Raw genomic sequence first — 14,850 nt, forward strand, 5'->3', positions numbered from 1 at the left:
CTCTACGTGGTTATAACGGCAAGGATAGAGAGCGCTGCTGTACAGGTTCAAGGCAGCACGAATTTCTTAGTGCCCCTCCGTGGGTCAAAAAGGTGTTCAGAATACATAGCCATCCAATCTTTGGCCTCTCTGCTGAGCGCACACAGACAAACACTGACAGAGCAGGAGGGTGTTGGGTACAAGTGAGTTGGTTTATTATATCTGAATGAATAACAGAAAACTCAGAGGAATCAAAATGCAGCTATCAGAATCCCAGAAGTGTACTTTACTTTTTTAAGCCACGCCCATAAATAACTACATTGGTCACGCCCCCTTTAGAGAACCGGCACTTTTTTCCCATCCCATCTAAAGCCCTGTCCATTTGACCTTGAATGTTTACAGACAGGAAAGCGCCTAGAGGCGAATCCGTTTTCTGAGCGCGGCGCTCGGCACGTTCCCCCAGGCCCCGGCGGGCGCTGAGCTGACTCCGTGCCAGCCCTAGTGACGTCCGCGCCGGGTGATGCCTGCGGGTCTGAGCGCTCCCGCGGGAGCTGAAAGGGTTAAGGCGCCCTGGTCCGAGGAAGTGTAACTGGATGCTGAAGCCGATTGAGCGCCGGAGCCCAGCGCCTCCATCACAGGCACGCCACCATGGCAGGGTGAGGAGCTATGCCGCCCCCCTGCGCCCGCAGAGCCCCCCAGAGACCCTCAGCTGCAGGAGCCGGATTCTGTGAGTACCACCCGCCCCCCAGATCTGTCTGACTGGAGCTGGCATTGTGTACATCGGGCTAGCTAAGAGAGGTGTACCCAGGTGGCACTGTGCAGGGGGCATGGGCTAGTGAGAGCAGTGTACCCAGGTGGCACAGTGCAGGGGGCATTGGCCCTGCGCACCCACCCACCACCTGGGCACGTTATGTAATGCCACCCAGATGTGTGGGCATTCGCCCTGGGCATGGGCTGTTTGCCAGTTTGCAACTCTTTTACGCAGCAAACTTTGTCTGTCCTTAAGTGCGTGTGGAGTTGGACTCGGGGTGCCCCGAAGGTGCCTTTGGGGGGTGCGGGGTGGGGAGTTCTCTCAGACAGCGTCACACTGCCAGGGGTCGAGCCCCCGCCGGCGGCTTTGGTGTTCACAGGGCAGTGTTTGCGGTCGTGGGTATGAACTTTGTGTCCTGGCTGTGTGTGTCTCTCTGTGTGATCTGGGGCACGCTTCCCTGGGTGGGAGGCGGCGTGAAGTTAACGGGTGTCTTGTTACAGGAGGTGAGGTGCTCCGGGCCGTGTGTCTGTATCTTATCAGTCAGACCGGACATTATCACCCCGCACCCCCCCCCCCCCCCCCACACGTTTTCAAAACACACAGAGGGAGGTGGGGGTGGCTGCGATTTCTCTTCTCTGACGCAGACGTGCATATATGAATTGTTCTTTTAGGTGTGGATTTCTGTGTTCATGCCACCCTCCAGTGCTTTAAATGGGCCGGTGCTGTCCGGTACTGAGTTCCCACATTTCTTTAATTGGAAAGGGGGAGTACCTGCACTTCTCGGCACTCCTGCAATATATTGAATGGAAGAGTACCGGCACTTCTCAGCACTGCTGCAATACATTTAACAGGAGAGTACTGGCACTTCTCAGCATTGCTGCAACACATTTTACGGGAGAGTACTGGCACTTCTCAGCACGGCTGCAACACATTTAACAGGAGATTACCGGCACTTCTCGGCCCTCCTGCAGTACATTTAACAGGAGAGTACCGGCACTTCTCAGCACTGCTGCATACATTTAACAGGAGAGTACCGGCACTTCTCTGCCTTCCTGCAATACATTTAATGGGAGAGTTCCGGCACTTCTCTGCCCTCCTGCAATACATTTAATGGGAGAGTTCTGACACTTCTCAGCACTGCTGCAATACATTTAACAGGAGAGTACCAGCACTTCTCGGCCCTCCTGCAATACATTTAACGGGAGAGTACCGGCACTTCTCAGCACTGCTGCATACATTTAACAGGAGAGTACCGGCACTTCTCAGCACTGCTGCATACATTTAACAGGAGAGTACCGGCACTTCTCTGCCCTCCTGCAATACATTTAATGGGAGAGTTCCGACACTTCTCTGCCCTCCTGCAATACATTTAATGGGAGAGTTCTGGCACTTCTCTGCCCTCCTGCAATACATTTAATGGGAGAGTACTGGCACTTCTCAGCACTGCTGCAATACATTTAACAGGAGAGTACCAGCACTTCTCGGCCCTCCTGCAATACATTTAACGGGAGAGTACCGGCACTTCTCAGCACTGCTGCAATACATTTAACAGGAGATTACCGGCACTTCTCGGCCCTCCTGCAGTACATTTAACGGGAGAGTACCGGCACTTCTCAGCACTGCTGCATACATTTAACTGGAGAGTACCAGCACTTCTCAGGAGCACACCATTACTCTAAATAGTGCACTTCTATCTTTCCATTTAAAGCTCTGCCACCCTCCAAAGCACAAAATACACATAAAACACTTGACCAACTTCAAACTAATGGCATTTGGACCACCCATGGGGCGCATTACTATACACACACACAAACCCATTCCACGGCTTTGTATAGTGCCACTAGCTGTGGTGGTCGCTTCAGAGAGCTAAGTGCCATTGCACAGTCGGAGCTATACTCTTCTGTACATGTGATGCCTGTGGAAATAGTAAAGACGGTTCCTAGTTGCGTTTTGTTGAATAGGTGGTCAGGTGGTAGCATGTCGGCTCTCGAACTGGGAGACCCAGTTTCGCTCCTTACTTGACTTAACTGTGACCTTGGGCAGATTGGTGCGCGCACGCTGGCTACAAGGTGGTTGTCAGTCTGTCTGAAGGAGACAGACGGAGGGAGTTTTTAGTGTGAACTATGCTGGAAAGAGTGCCTTCTACAAGCTCTCGACAATTGTTTTCAAAGTGGTTCGTGGAATTTCTCTCTGTTATGTGTATTTGTAAAGTGCTTTGTCACCCGCGAGGGTGTCCAGGCGCTGAGGAGGTGCGCGTGCCAAGCCCGGCCTAGGGGAGGTTGGTTAGTCACCCATTAGGGTAATCTCTATTCTGGCACAGAGCAGGAGTGTGTGTGCCTAGCCCTGCCTAGGGTAGGTTGGTTAATCACCCGTAAGGCTATCCTGGCGCTGACGAGGTGTGGGTGCCTAGCTTTGTCTAGGGTAGGCTGGTTAATTACCTGCAAAGGTATCCTGGCGTTGAGCAGGTGTGTGTGCCTAGTCCTGCCTAGGGTAGGTTGGTTAATCAGTTAATCACCCTCAAGTGTATCCTGGTGTTCAGCAGATGTGTTCCCTAGCCCTGCCTGTGGTAGGTTGGTTAATTGAAAAGCCGGGCCTTGAGCTTCTTGCAGAGTTGAAGAACAAGCTCTTGTGTGGGGTGCGAGGCCGTTCCGTGCTATATGACCGATGTAAGAGAACGCACGCGGTATCCCTACTCACTAGGCCTCGCGAGGGTTCTTGAAAGCGCCATGTAAATAACCCTACTTATTACCTCACTGCCATTGGCACCTGCTGACCTCTACAAAGAACTAGTGATGTGCCAGCCCGAGCCCCCAGGCCACATCACAACCTCTGTGTGAGCCAGCCCTCTGCCATCGTCCAGTTCCCCATCACTGGCACTCCCTGCCTCCTGCCCGCTGAGCCGCCCTCACTCAAGCAGTTGAACCCCAGCATCAAGGGCCTTCTCATGAGATCAGAGAGAAGCAACATACAGAGAGCGCATGATAACTGAGAATTGGACTCTTTTTTATCTTGTAATTGTTAATTCATCACAAAGTAGCATCTTTGTTTACGAAAAGTGAACTATTTGCCATGACTCAACCCTTGGCGTCCAGGCCACTGGACATCTGGGGGCCACTTAAGTGTTATTTGCTGGAAATTGGTTTGTCCCCCCTTTTGCAGCAGCCCGGGTGGGTTAGACCTCCGCAGCTGTTTCTGATGCAAGCGGCAGTGCTGTAAGGTGTGGAGAACCACCACCCTCCACAGAAAGAAGCCAAGGCTAACAAGAACTAGAATTTACTCCCCAGCACACGTCATTCGTAGATAATGTTTCCCAGTTACACTAAAACAACCAGTTCACAGTATATAACAAAATAAGACACAAATATGATCCTCTAATTCTTCCTTGATGTTTATTCACGTAGGCCTTCACAACAGCTTCCAACAGCCAACACGTGTTTCGTCCCACATAGGGATGTTGTCCCGCGACTTCCTCAAGGCTAATTCTTCCGTATAAAATCCTTTATTCTGTGATGATAATTCCGGACCACAATGGGTTTCTGTGCATGCGGCGTCTCTCTCAACAGTGTTAGCGTCGCGCTCATTAACCCCTTCACTGCGGCGGCTATTCCGCCGCAGTGCTAAAGGGGCGGGGCGGCCGCGCGGCGGCCGCATGCTGGTGACGGAACCGCTCCGTCACCAGCGTCGGTTGAGCTGTGCTCGTGACGGAGCGGTTCCGTCACGGCCCGCCCCGCTCAATAGAACGCTCAGCGCAGGCGCGGAATTCGCGCTGCGCATGAGCGTTCTATCGAGCTGGGCGGGCCATGACGGAACCGCTCCGTCATCAGCACAGCTCAACCGCGGCTGATGACGGAGCGGTTCCGTCATCAGCATGGGAGGGGTTAAATCACTTTCTGGCCAGTATTCAACAAGCTTGAGAGCGTCTCCTCAAAGCTTCAGGCGACACCGCCACCATGTAAGCCGAGTACGGCGGATGTATGACAGTACAACGCGGTTGTTTTCAACGCGGTACATTACATCGCAGAGATTACAACGCAAGTCGTTACAACGACTTGCGTTGGAGGGCGCAGATTTAGGAATCTTATAATTTTATATTCCAACGCCAGTCCCCGTAACAGTAGGGAAGGTGTTGGAATATAAAATTACAAGATTCCTTATCCCACAGCGCCATCCAGCGCAAGTCGTAGTAACGACTTGCGTTGTAATAGCAGCGTGGTGAAGGTCGTGCGGTGTAAACACCGCGTTGAAAACAACGTTTCCCGAGTACGGCAACTAAAAGACAGGAGGTGGGCCATGACCCTTCACATAAAGGAACGTTTACAGGTTGACTAATCGTTGATTTAGTGACAAAATGTGTATGTTGCCCCAGACAACTGTGTTTGTTATGTACTAGTCCATTTCTCTAAACAGTGTACTTTGTACTGTTGCAATGAGTAATTAATATGCAGTTTTTGTTGTATATCACTGTAAAAATGGAAATTAAATAAAAAAAAAAAAGTAGCATCTTTTTTCAGGGGATGTGGCCTAACTGCTAGGGCGGTCATCCTCGAAGCTGGGGAACCGGGTTCGAGTCTCGGCAGGGACACTCAACATCCTGTGATTCTGGGCAAATCACTTAATCTCCCAGTGTCAAACAAAAGGAATGTGTCCGGCTGTAACACAACAGGTGCTCATGTAAAGCGCTCTGATACCTTCGGGTCGAGTTTGTGTTATGTAAAACGCAAATTAAAAAAAAATGTCTCGGTCACCTACAACATGCAATGAACCGACTTTAGTGACTGGGATTTTGTTAGGCCTGCTGTTAACCAAGGCCTTTCTTCTTTAATAAAAAAATATATACTATACATACTTACTCACTTACTCGAGCAGTTCGATCACATACAGCAGAAACCACATAAAATGTCTGACATCTGTCTGTATTTCTTCTTCACATGAAGCCCAGATTTGAATGATTTTATGAGTTTTATTTTTGTTTGCAAGTGGATTAAACCACCACTGGCAAAGCCAACAGGTTTTGGCCATCAAAGGTTAATTGCATGAACCAAACCTTGGTGGCACACGAGCGTAGTATATAATGAAATGCATGAAATGGTTTACAGAACTTGGAGAAATGGACATTTTAACACATGACTTCACTAAACCCTTCCCCCAGAAATATAGGAGTAAGTTGGAGAAAGAGCATGTTGAATGAATTCACTTTACACACTGCAGGAGCAGGAGCCCCTTCGCTGTGCACGTCGGCCAACGGCCGTCGCGAGCACTACCTCTGTAGTGCTGTGCACGTTCGTTGGCCGACGCGGTCCCTCCCACACGTTAAACCACCGCACAGCAGCGGAATTCGCGCCACGGTTAAGCGATTAACCAGGTGCTCAGCTAAGCGCGAGCCAGCTCAGCCCCTCACGATACAGCTCCAGAAACTCGCATTCAAACTTTTTATTACTCGTCAGTATCTCACCTCCACATATACTCCTCTTGTGGAGCAAGTGCTCCGCAAAATTAAGGCATCAACCGAGCCAGCAGGTTTCCGAATGGTCGCCCAGAATAGTCACCTAATCTGATACCAGGACGGGGGAGAGCCAAGGCAGACATCTCTCATTGACAGTCAACAATCACAAATGCTATTTGCCCTTCTTGAAGTGTAGAAAAGTGACGCAATTGATCAGCCCTGAAAGTAAGCACTTCAGAGAGGCGAGTAACTTGGCATTGACATTTCTGCTACAGGCACCTCACCCCAAAACAATTGATGTTTCACTGGATGCTAGTGACGTGTAATAATTTATTTTTTAGGAGTTTTATATAGCGCTAGCTGGACCCGAGGGCATCAGAGCACTTTACAACAAGTGGCTTATATGCAATCAAGCAAGGCAGAGATCATAGTAGGACATAGAGATTCATGACGAGTAGAGTTCAAACATAAGGACTAGCAAATAGAACAAATAAAAACATGATGCGTACAGGTCATACAAAACGAGTAGCCAATAATATTTCTTCTTCGCGGTGGGGGGAAGGGGTAGGGAATCGCGAGAAAGGCTCATGGGGTGGGCACTGGTTGAGAACTGTCATTGAAAATATTTATTTGCCTTTCAAAACATTAAGGATCCTCTTTAGAGGAAAGAAAGGATAGAGTGCAATGTAGTTTATTATGCTAGCTCAGTGGGTTTATGTACCTGCTGCTATTAGTTGCGATCTATTGCCGGTTAAGACAACTAGAAATCATGTATTTTGGAGGTCATTAAAATGAGTGTATTCTATGGTTTTGTATTGTCAGCGCTCAGAGGCTTCAATCTTTTAGTGCAATATAAAATGTAGGTATTGCTTTCTTTTGTTTGTTTTGCACACAACCAGGAGTTGCATGGGGAATTTTGAAGATGGGTTAAGATTTACCTTTAAGTGAGTCGGATATATCAGGATATTTGGCCATCAAAAGTTTTGAAGACACATCTTTGGTAACAATGTGCATTAAGATCTATATATAATGCATTGTATGTCACCAGAGATATGTTTATTGTGATATTGTGATTGTGATGCAATACAATGCAAAACAATACATTGACCTGTTTAATAGAACACACAACAAAAAAGTAGTGTCTTCTCATTCACATATCACAGTGTTTACCCAATGAAAGTTCACTAAACTAAATGCCTGGCTCAGAAACACATAAGAATTCAATCATTTATATACATGCAATTCATTATTTCAGAAAAACAAGTACAGGAGTGTGACAACAAGGTGCAATGATTATTTTTAGAATGTATATATATGGTGCTGTCACAAATGTGAAATAAATGATCAACTTGTTTGATAGCACAGCGTTCCTCAATTGAATTTTATGATGGAATGGTTTTCTCCATTAACTTGCGTAATAGAATGATATGTCCCCATTAACTTGTATATAGAATGTTGTTAGTGCATTGACTTGTATGAATGAAAGTTGCTTCTACATCGACTAACACAACAGTGTGTGAGAAAGGTGCATCTTATTCTTTGAAACCTTTGTCTAGAGATTCTTCAAATTTACAGTTCACCTCTTGTGAGTGTGGAATGAAAGACAGAAATGTTTACAACTGATTAACTAAGTGTTTTTCTGAACCAAGAGCTGGTATTGTAGCTGGATGCAGGGGTGTGACTATCAATAGTGTAGCAGGTATAGTGGCACCGGGGCTCGGGGAACTCGTCAGAGACCATTTATCACAGATTAGTCGGTGCACAAGTAAATGTCTGATTGTTTGTAAATTTCGGTAGACTACGTATTTGTTTATTTGTAAGAAATCACAATTTTGGCAGGGACAGGAGCTGAGCTGGAGTTTTTGCCAAGGAACACAAACGTTGTTTAATGGAGGAAGTTGGGATTAGAACCGCGGTCTGTCGAACACACTGTTGACGAGACCACACTTTCTCAATATTTCCTCTTATATCAAATTTATCTCTGGTCAGTTCACGCCTCTGCCATCTTATGACTAAAAATGCACCTGCAGAAGGGGATGGTATGTTGAGCGGAGCATCATTAGTTGGGCAACTTCCTGGAGAGCCCCCTCCCCACCCCCTTGTTCACAGGGGATACATGCTCACTAGTAACTAAAACACCTAAAAGATGTCTTTTGCGACTGCTGAGACTTCTGCATCAGCAGGCTAGCACGTTATAACCTTCCATTTCACCCCACCCTGCCGTGGTGCCGCGAGGCTGCCAGAGGCGGTAATGCAAGCAAGGAACATTGGCTCCCGTGCCCTTCGGTTGCGTGTTTGCATTCATTCATTATTTCAGAACTTTATCTTTTGTAAAACCATTAGCAGATAAGTCACAGAAACATGCCTTCAGGGCCCTGCTGCCGTCTGTTATCCAAACCTCAAACGTGTCTTCAAGGCCCGAGGGCGTTAGGTGTCCAGCTTTGTCAAACGACAGCTCCCTATCCCGGCTTTAGCTTATCCTGCTGTGTTCTGTCTACGCCTTGAACCCCGTTCCTTCATTCAGGAATGTAACTATCAATCGTGTGGCAGGTGCAGTCGCACCTGGGCCCAGGAGTTTCCGGGACACAGAAACCACTTATTACAGATTAATCAGTGCAAATGTAAATGTCCGGTTATTTGTAAGTCTCATGAGACCGGGCATCAGTTTATTTGTAGGAAATTAAAATTTCGGGGACTTTAGGTGCCAACTCCCTACTGTTACCCTGCCTGTAAATGAATGTATATATATGTATATAGAGATAACTCTAACCACTGGTATATGTAGTAGAACTTTGTACTCACTACCATTCCTATGTGATTCTTAGAGTTTATCCATTTGTTTCTCTTCCTTGAGCGACTTTACAACTTGTACATTTGCAATTTTTTCTATTTGTATCTCTTCCCTGTGTGACTTTACAACTTGTACATTTCAAATTTTTTACCTGTTTGTATCTTTTATGTAACTCATATAATCCTAAGTCCTTATGTATCGCAACTGGTTCTTTTGTAAAGCGCTCTGACACCTTCGGGTAATGTTCGCGCTATAGAAAATCGCATAAAATAAAATAAAATAAATGATGATTTAAGTGGGGGCAGGTCCCCGTCACCACCCCACACCCTCCGGCCTCAGCAGGTTGGATCTTTTACATGCTGAATCAACACCGCGGCGTTAATGTGCTCTCGCGTCCATGCAAGCGAGGCAGAGCATGCTCGTAACGTCAGCAGGTAAAGCTAATGCAGCCATAAACGCCACTGCTGCCACCAGTAAACAATTTAATGGACATTAAATGTTTCTGGAAACCTGCGGCCCCAGAACAGCTCTGTTTTGGAGCTGATGGAGCTCGTATGTTTCTTCCAGAGAGGCCAGCCGCGTGCAGCCCTTCCCTGGTATTTTAACCCAGCACGTGGCCGAGTTGTTGTGGCGCCACCCGCAGGTCTGCTTAACTCTCGCGTTATCAGCAGGCGCGCGCTGATTGGCTGCCGTCGCCGCACAGGCGCACGTACTGCTGCCTGATTGTGAAAAGACACGTTTGCCTGCGCCCGCACTTGGAACATGTGAGCTGGCAGTCAGCAGAGGTCACGGAGAACGAGGCTGCCCACACGTTCACCCCAGACCTCAGGACTGGGAGTCACTGTCCCTGGAAGCAGAGGAAAAAGGGGGAGGTGTCGACCTAAAAAGTTTAGCAAAGTGAAACCAACACATAAGTTCTACTTTATTGTAGCTTTTAAAATGACAGAGGTTTCTTTGGGAAACATCAATATAATGGGTTATTTCATAGAGCTCTAATTCAATAAAGAATCCATACTTCAGCACTGATAGCAGACATCCAGCCTTGGCCAACTCAATTGTGCTCGTTTATCGGCCTCAGAAGGATGAAAGGCTAAGTGAACCTGCCATGTTTTATGCCGGTGACCAGATGGTCATCCTGTTAATTGCCAAGAACAACAAGCAGGAAATAGTACAAACCTGACTCAACAATGTGCCAAGATGCCTTGGCATAAGAGCAGTCAGTCAGTCAGTTTGATGGCTTTGAACCCCCAGCCTTTACCGTTGTCAAGTCACTTGGATATGCCGTTGACACCAACCTCCTCCTCAAGGAATACATCGCCAATATTTTGCTTGTTCGCGCTTTCAAAATGCGTGTTCGCGAGATAATTCCCCCCCGAGCACGCAAGCAGCATTCGTGAACAGGAAAAAAAGAATAGCGAATGGGTGGAAGAAGCAATTCAGCGTGTTCGCGGAACTCTGCAGGCTCGCAGAGATTTTTTACCATTTCGCCGAGCTTTGCATAGCGCGATTACACAAATTCCGCCCACCCCTACATGGTACACAACTAAAGTACTTCTCCTGCATGTGTTGCAAAGTGTGGTCTACACCCAAAAAAATGGTTGTAGTTGTATGATGATTTCGCCCACAGTGTGGTGTTATGTTTATGGTGTGACATATGGGTGCACACCAGAAGCGGTGTGTGTTATGATGAACTTTTATGGTATGGTGTGAGCACCTAGTTTGGTGTAGTTGATATGCATTGCATGCTCTATATTTTCTTTATGTTGTTGGTCACTGTTTGGTGGTTGTTTTAGTACATTTTATGTTGTTCTCTCAGCGAAAGAGAGGAAGCCTGTTATTTCCTATGTGAGCAAGTTAGTTTCATGCTCCTAGCAGTATTCAGGATTTAGGTACATGTTGGATATTTCTGTTTAGATACTGTGTTTTATGATGTATATTCATGTCTTGTTGTTTCGATATGTGCATGTTTGATTGGTATGTGTAATGCGTTTATGTAATTTGAGTAGTGCGTAAAAGCAAGGTCTTTTCCTGGAATAAGCTTGGGCATGAAGGAATCTCTGTTGTATCCATAGATTAATGGGTCTTGCCTTCTTTCCTAATGCCAGGGGTGGTGCAGCTTGTTTCTATTGGCGGTGTGTTTAACAAAGTCTTATCCTTGCTGCTCCTTTAGTGTGGATTGTGTGATGTTGGAGTGTTCATTGGATGGGTATAGGTCACATGACAATGGGGGGGCGGGCATGATGGCTGTCATTGTTCCTGATGGGTAGGATGATATATGGACCGTCTAAACCTAAATGAAGTTGTAGGATTAAGGCCGATAATGATACATACCTACCAACTCACACGGTGCCACCGTGTGACACACGATATCGGCTCCCATCACACGGTCTCCTATGAGGAGCCAAAATCACATGGTAGCAGGGAAAATGAGCTGAAAACCACCATAGTATTTTTTCAGCGTGTTTTCTGAGGGTTTGAACTGCCGATGTCCATTAAGAGGTGTGAAAACACCCCAGGGCATCAGCTCCAGCCTCAGCAAGCTTTTCGGAGGAGGGGACTTGGGGGCGGCGTGGGATGAGGTTAAAAGTTGCCTCATAGGTACTTCTCAGCACGAGGCCCCACCCCTTCAAGGCCCCGCCCCTCCTCACACAGTGAGATTGTTCTTCAAGTTGGCAGGTATGATGATAGCTGACCTTTTCTAGAATTCTTCCTAGGGTTGCTCGTTCACTTCCTAGCCGGAGACATCTAAATCGCAACTTTTTAGGCGAATTCTGGAGGTGAAACAAAAACAAGAGAGCATGATCACAATCTTGACTTTCCATCCGGGCCGCGTCATGGAACAGCCTCCTGACATCTTGGCGGCTTCATCCCAAACACGTTGCAGAAGCCCTCAGAAGTTGTGTTCTTGAAAACCTGCTTTTCATCTTCCTGAATAAATATTTCAAGATTAATGTTGTGTTTAAGACACTGTTCCACATCAGTTGCAATGTGAACCGAGATCTTGGCTCATTTCTCAAAATAAAGCTTCTCAGACTCCCACGCTAGGCTTTTTGGGAAATTTAGTGATATGGCCTCGAAAGCCGTCACTCTGGCTGTCCGGCTCTCGACACATCTGGGCGCGTGCTTCATTTTAATTCCAGCGGCAGCTTTGTGCAATGTTGTTGAGATCACTCCTTCTCTGGTTGCAAGTTTGTGGACTTCATAGGACTTGATCTGCGAGCAAAGGTTCACACAAGAAAATAATTTTCTTAAGGAAAATTCCTAAGAAAATTACTTTTTTGCAGGAAAGCATTTAAAAATATTTTTCTATGGGGACATTAAACTACTAAATATTGATTTTACATTTTTCATGTTTTTCCTCTTTCTCATCTCATGCATTCTTTTAAAACTTCACTAACTTCACAAAGATTGTAAAGTAAAAAAAAAATGTGAGCCTTTTGCCTTGTTGTCCAGAATTGGAAATCCTGGCCCACTGGTAGCGTCTTCATCAAAAGGGCCACACGCCGCTATAAAATCAACATAATTGTTCCTTTAGTTCTTTAAAATCACTTGGTAACGTCACAAGAACAGCGATGCTAATCGTTATGTGGGTCCTGATAATGTCTTATACCCTTACTTAAATTAAGCCTATCCAAACTTTATTTTTTTTCATTGCTACGTTTATGTATTTCTTGCAAAAATAATGAACATTGCAAACTTGTAAGAAAATTAGCTTTTTGCTTTAAAATTGGGACGTTGCGATGATTTAATATCATATTATCCTCATTTTCAACTTTTTTTGCCTCAAGAATAGTTTGATGTGCCTTTTCCTCACCAGAACTGAGTGACCCATATCAAAAGTTATGCACATTATACAATCTCCTAGAAATTCGCCTTTGAGTTACCAACGCGTAACCAATTTGAACAGTTATCAGTCAAGAGCCTTTTCATCATCGAACACTCCTAAATGTAATATGAATCCCTTTCATGGTGTTATGAAAAGATTTTCAGTTCAAAACATTTTGACCCTCCTGCACAAATAATTCATTAAATAAAAAATACCCAACATGTCTGTCATGTTCTCATAGAATGTATTCTTCTAGTCCAAAGTCAATCCACTTGGTCCATCAGCCTAGTCGAAGGACCAGCACTGGTACCAACATCTACATCCTCAGCGATGCTCAGGTTGTCCCTTTTTGTCCAATAACAGCCACGTACCAGCATCAAACTCTACCGTTTGATGAACGTCTTCCATCGCTTCACATCTAATCTCAAGTCTACTTCAGTGAGAAAATACATCCCAAAGAAGCATAACCTCTATTGTACAGTTTACTTCTGTGACTGGTCTACATTTTTTCATCCTGGGATGTAGCTTCAGGTGGATTCAGGTGCAATATCCATTCATCCGTTATGGCAGTATAGAAAGAGAATTCTATATAGATATTAAATTGTGCATAATTCACTGATTGCCTCTGATGTCGTTTAAGGCTGTTGTCAGTCAAGTTTCAGTCCTTCTTTTGCCTGGGTTCCTTAATTTGTTTTAAAAAGCACAAATGTTTCACCTGTTCTAAAGAAATCTATCCTCATTTTAGGAGACATGAGCTAATGTCACAATATAGAATGTTTGTAAGTTCTAAGTGAAGTCAATCAGATATTAGTGACAAGAGAGAGTCAGTTCTGGTGGAAAAATTGACCTATTATACACTTATCGGTCGGTTTCAGATCATGCTGTGGTACAGAGAGTGATCTCTTAGAAGTTCTGGCTTCAAATTCAGAATGGCTCAGCCAACCCGAATCATGCACAGCTCCTGTCACTCTTAAATTATAGGATGGTGGATCCTGTCGATGTCATGCTCGGCTTCTGTCAAACCTAAATTACAAGATGGCGGATCCTGCCCGAACAACGCACAGTTCCTGTCAGTCCTAAATTTCAAGATGGCGGATCCTGTCCAAGTCATATGCATCTTCTATTGCTCTTAAATCCCACGATGGCAGATCCTGTCCAAGTCATGTTCAGCTTCTGTCAAACCTAAATTACAAGATGGCGGATCCTGCCCGAGCCACGCATAGCTCCTGTCAGTCCTAAATTACAAGATGGCGGATCCTTCCCGAGCCACGCACATCTCCTGTCAGCCCTAAGTTTCAAGATGGCGGATCCTGTCCAAGTCATGTGCATCTTCTGTCGCTCTTAAATTACAAGATGGCGGATCCTGCCCGAGCCACGCATAGCTCCTATCAGTCCTAAATTACAAGATGGCGGATCCTGCCCGAGCCACGCACAGCTCCTGTCAGTCCTAAGTTTCAAGATGGCGAATCCTGCCCGAGCCACGCACAGCTCTTGTCAGTCCTAAATTACAAGATGGCAAATCCTGCACAAGCCACGCACAGCTCCTGTCAGTTCTAAGTTTCAATATGGCGGATCCTGTCCAAGTCATGTGCAGCTTCTGTCGCTCTTAAATTACAAGATGGCAGGATCCTTCCCGAGCCATGCACAGCTCCTGTCACCCTTAAATCATTAGATGGTGGGGTCTGACTCCAGCCAATTGCAGATCATGGTCAATTACATTTCAAGGTGACTAAGGGGCATCGGACTCTTTCGGGAGTCTTACTTGCTAGAACGCGTCAGGTTGGAGTTTGAAACTGCGATTTGTCGGGTGCAGCTGAATTGAGCAAGGTCACAACGTTTGTGGATGGCTACGGAAACACCCACAACCCCTCGCCAGGCGACGACCCATTGATGTGCTGCTGGCTAGTGCCATTTTGAGTGGCCTAGAACTCAATAACGTGGGTGGTGGTCTGTGAGTTTGTGTGTCTGTACATCCGTGTGTATGGAGTCAGGACTCCCGATCCAGCACTTCTGCTAGTTTGGAAGAGTGCCTGGTGGATCTGCATGTAGTTGCACATGTG

General features: G+C 46.2%; 1 protein-coding gene across 2 annotated transcripts in view; it reads left to right on the forward strand.

Moving 5' to 3' along the window:
• Nucleotides 1-433: 433 nt before the first annotated feature.
• PDE4C (phosphodiesterase 4C) overlaps nt 434-14,850 on the forward strand; it is a 1,009,779-nt gene continuing 995,362 nt past the window's right edge. Inside the window, exon 1 of one of the 2 annotated variants that reach the window (XM_078670885.1) lies at nt 434-706. The gene's annotated coding sequence lies outside the window, so the exon portion shown is untranslated. The remainder of the gene's footprint in view (nt 707-14,850) is intronic. The other variant, XM_078670887.1, reaches the window with a different exon arrangement.

The sequence above is a fragment of the Lissotriton helveticus genome, chromosome 12 (genome assembly GCF_964261635.1).
Source record: "Lissotriton helveticus chromosome 12, aLisHel1.1, whole genome shotgun sequence".
NCBI lineage: Eukaryota > Metazoa > Chordata > Amphibia > Caudata > Salamandridae > Lissotriton > Lissotriton helveticus.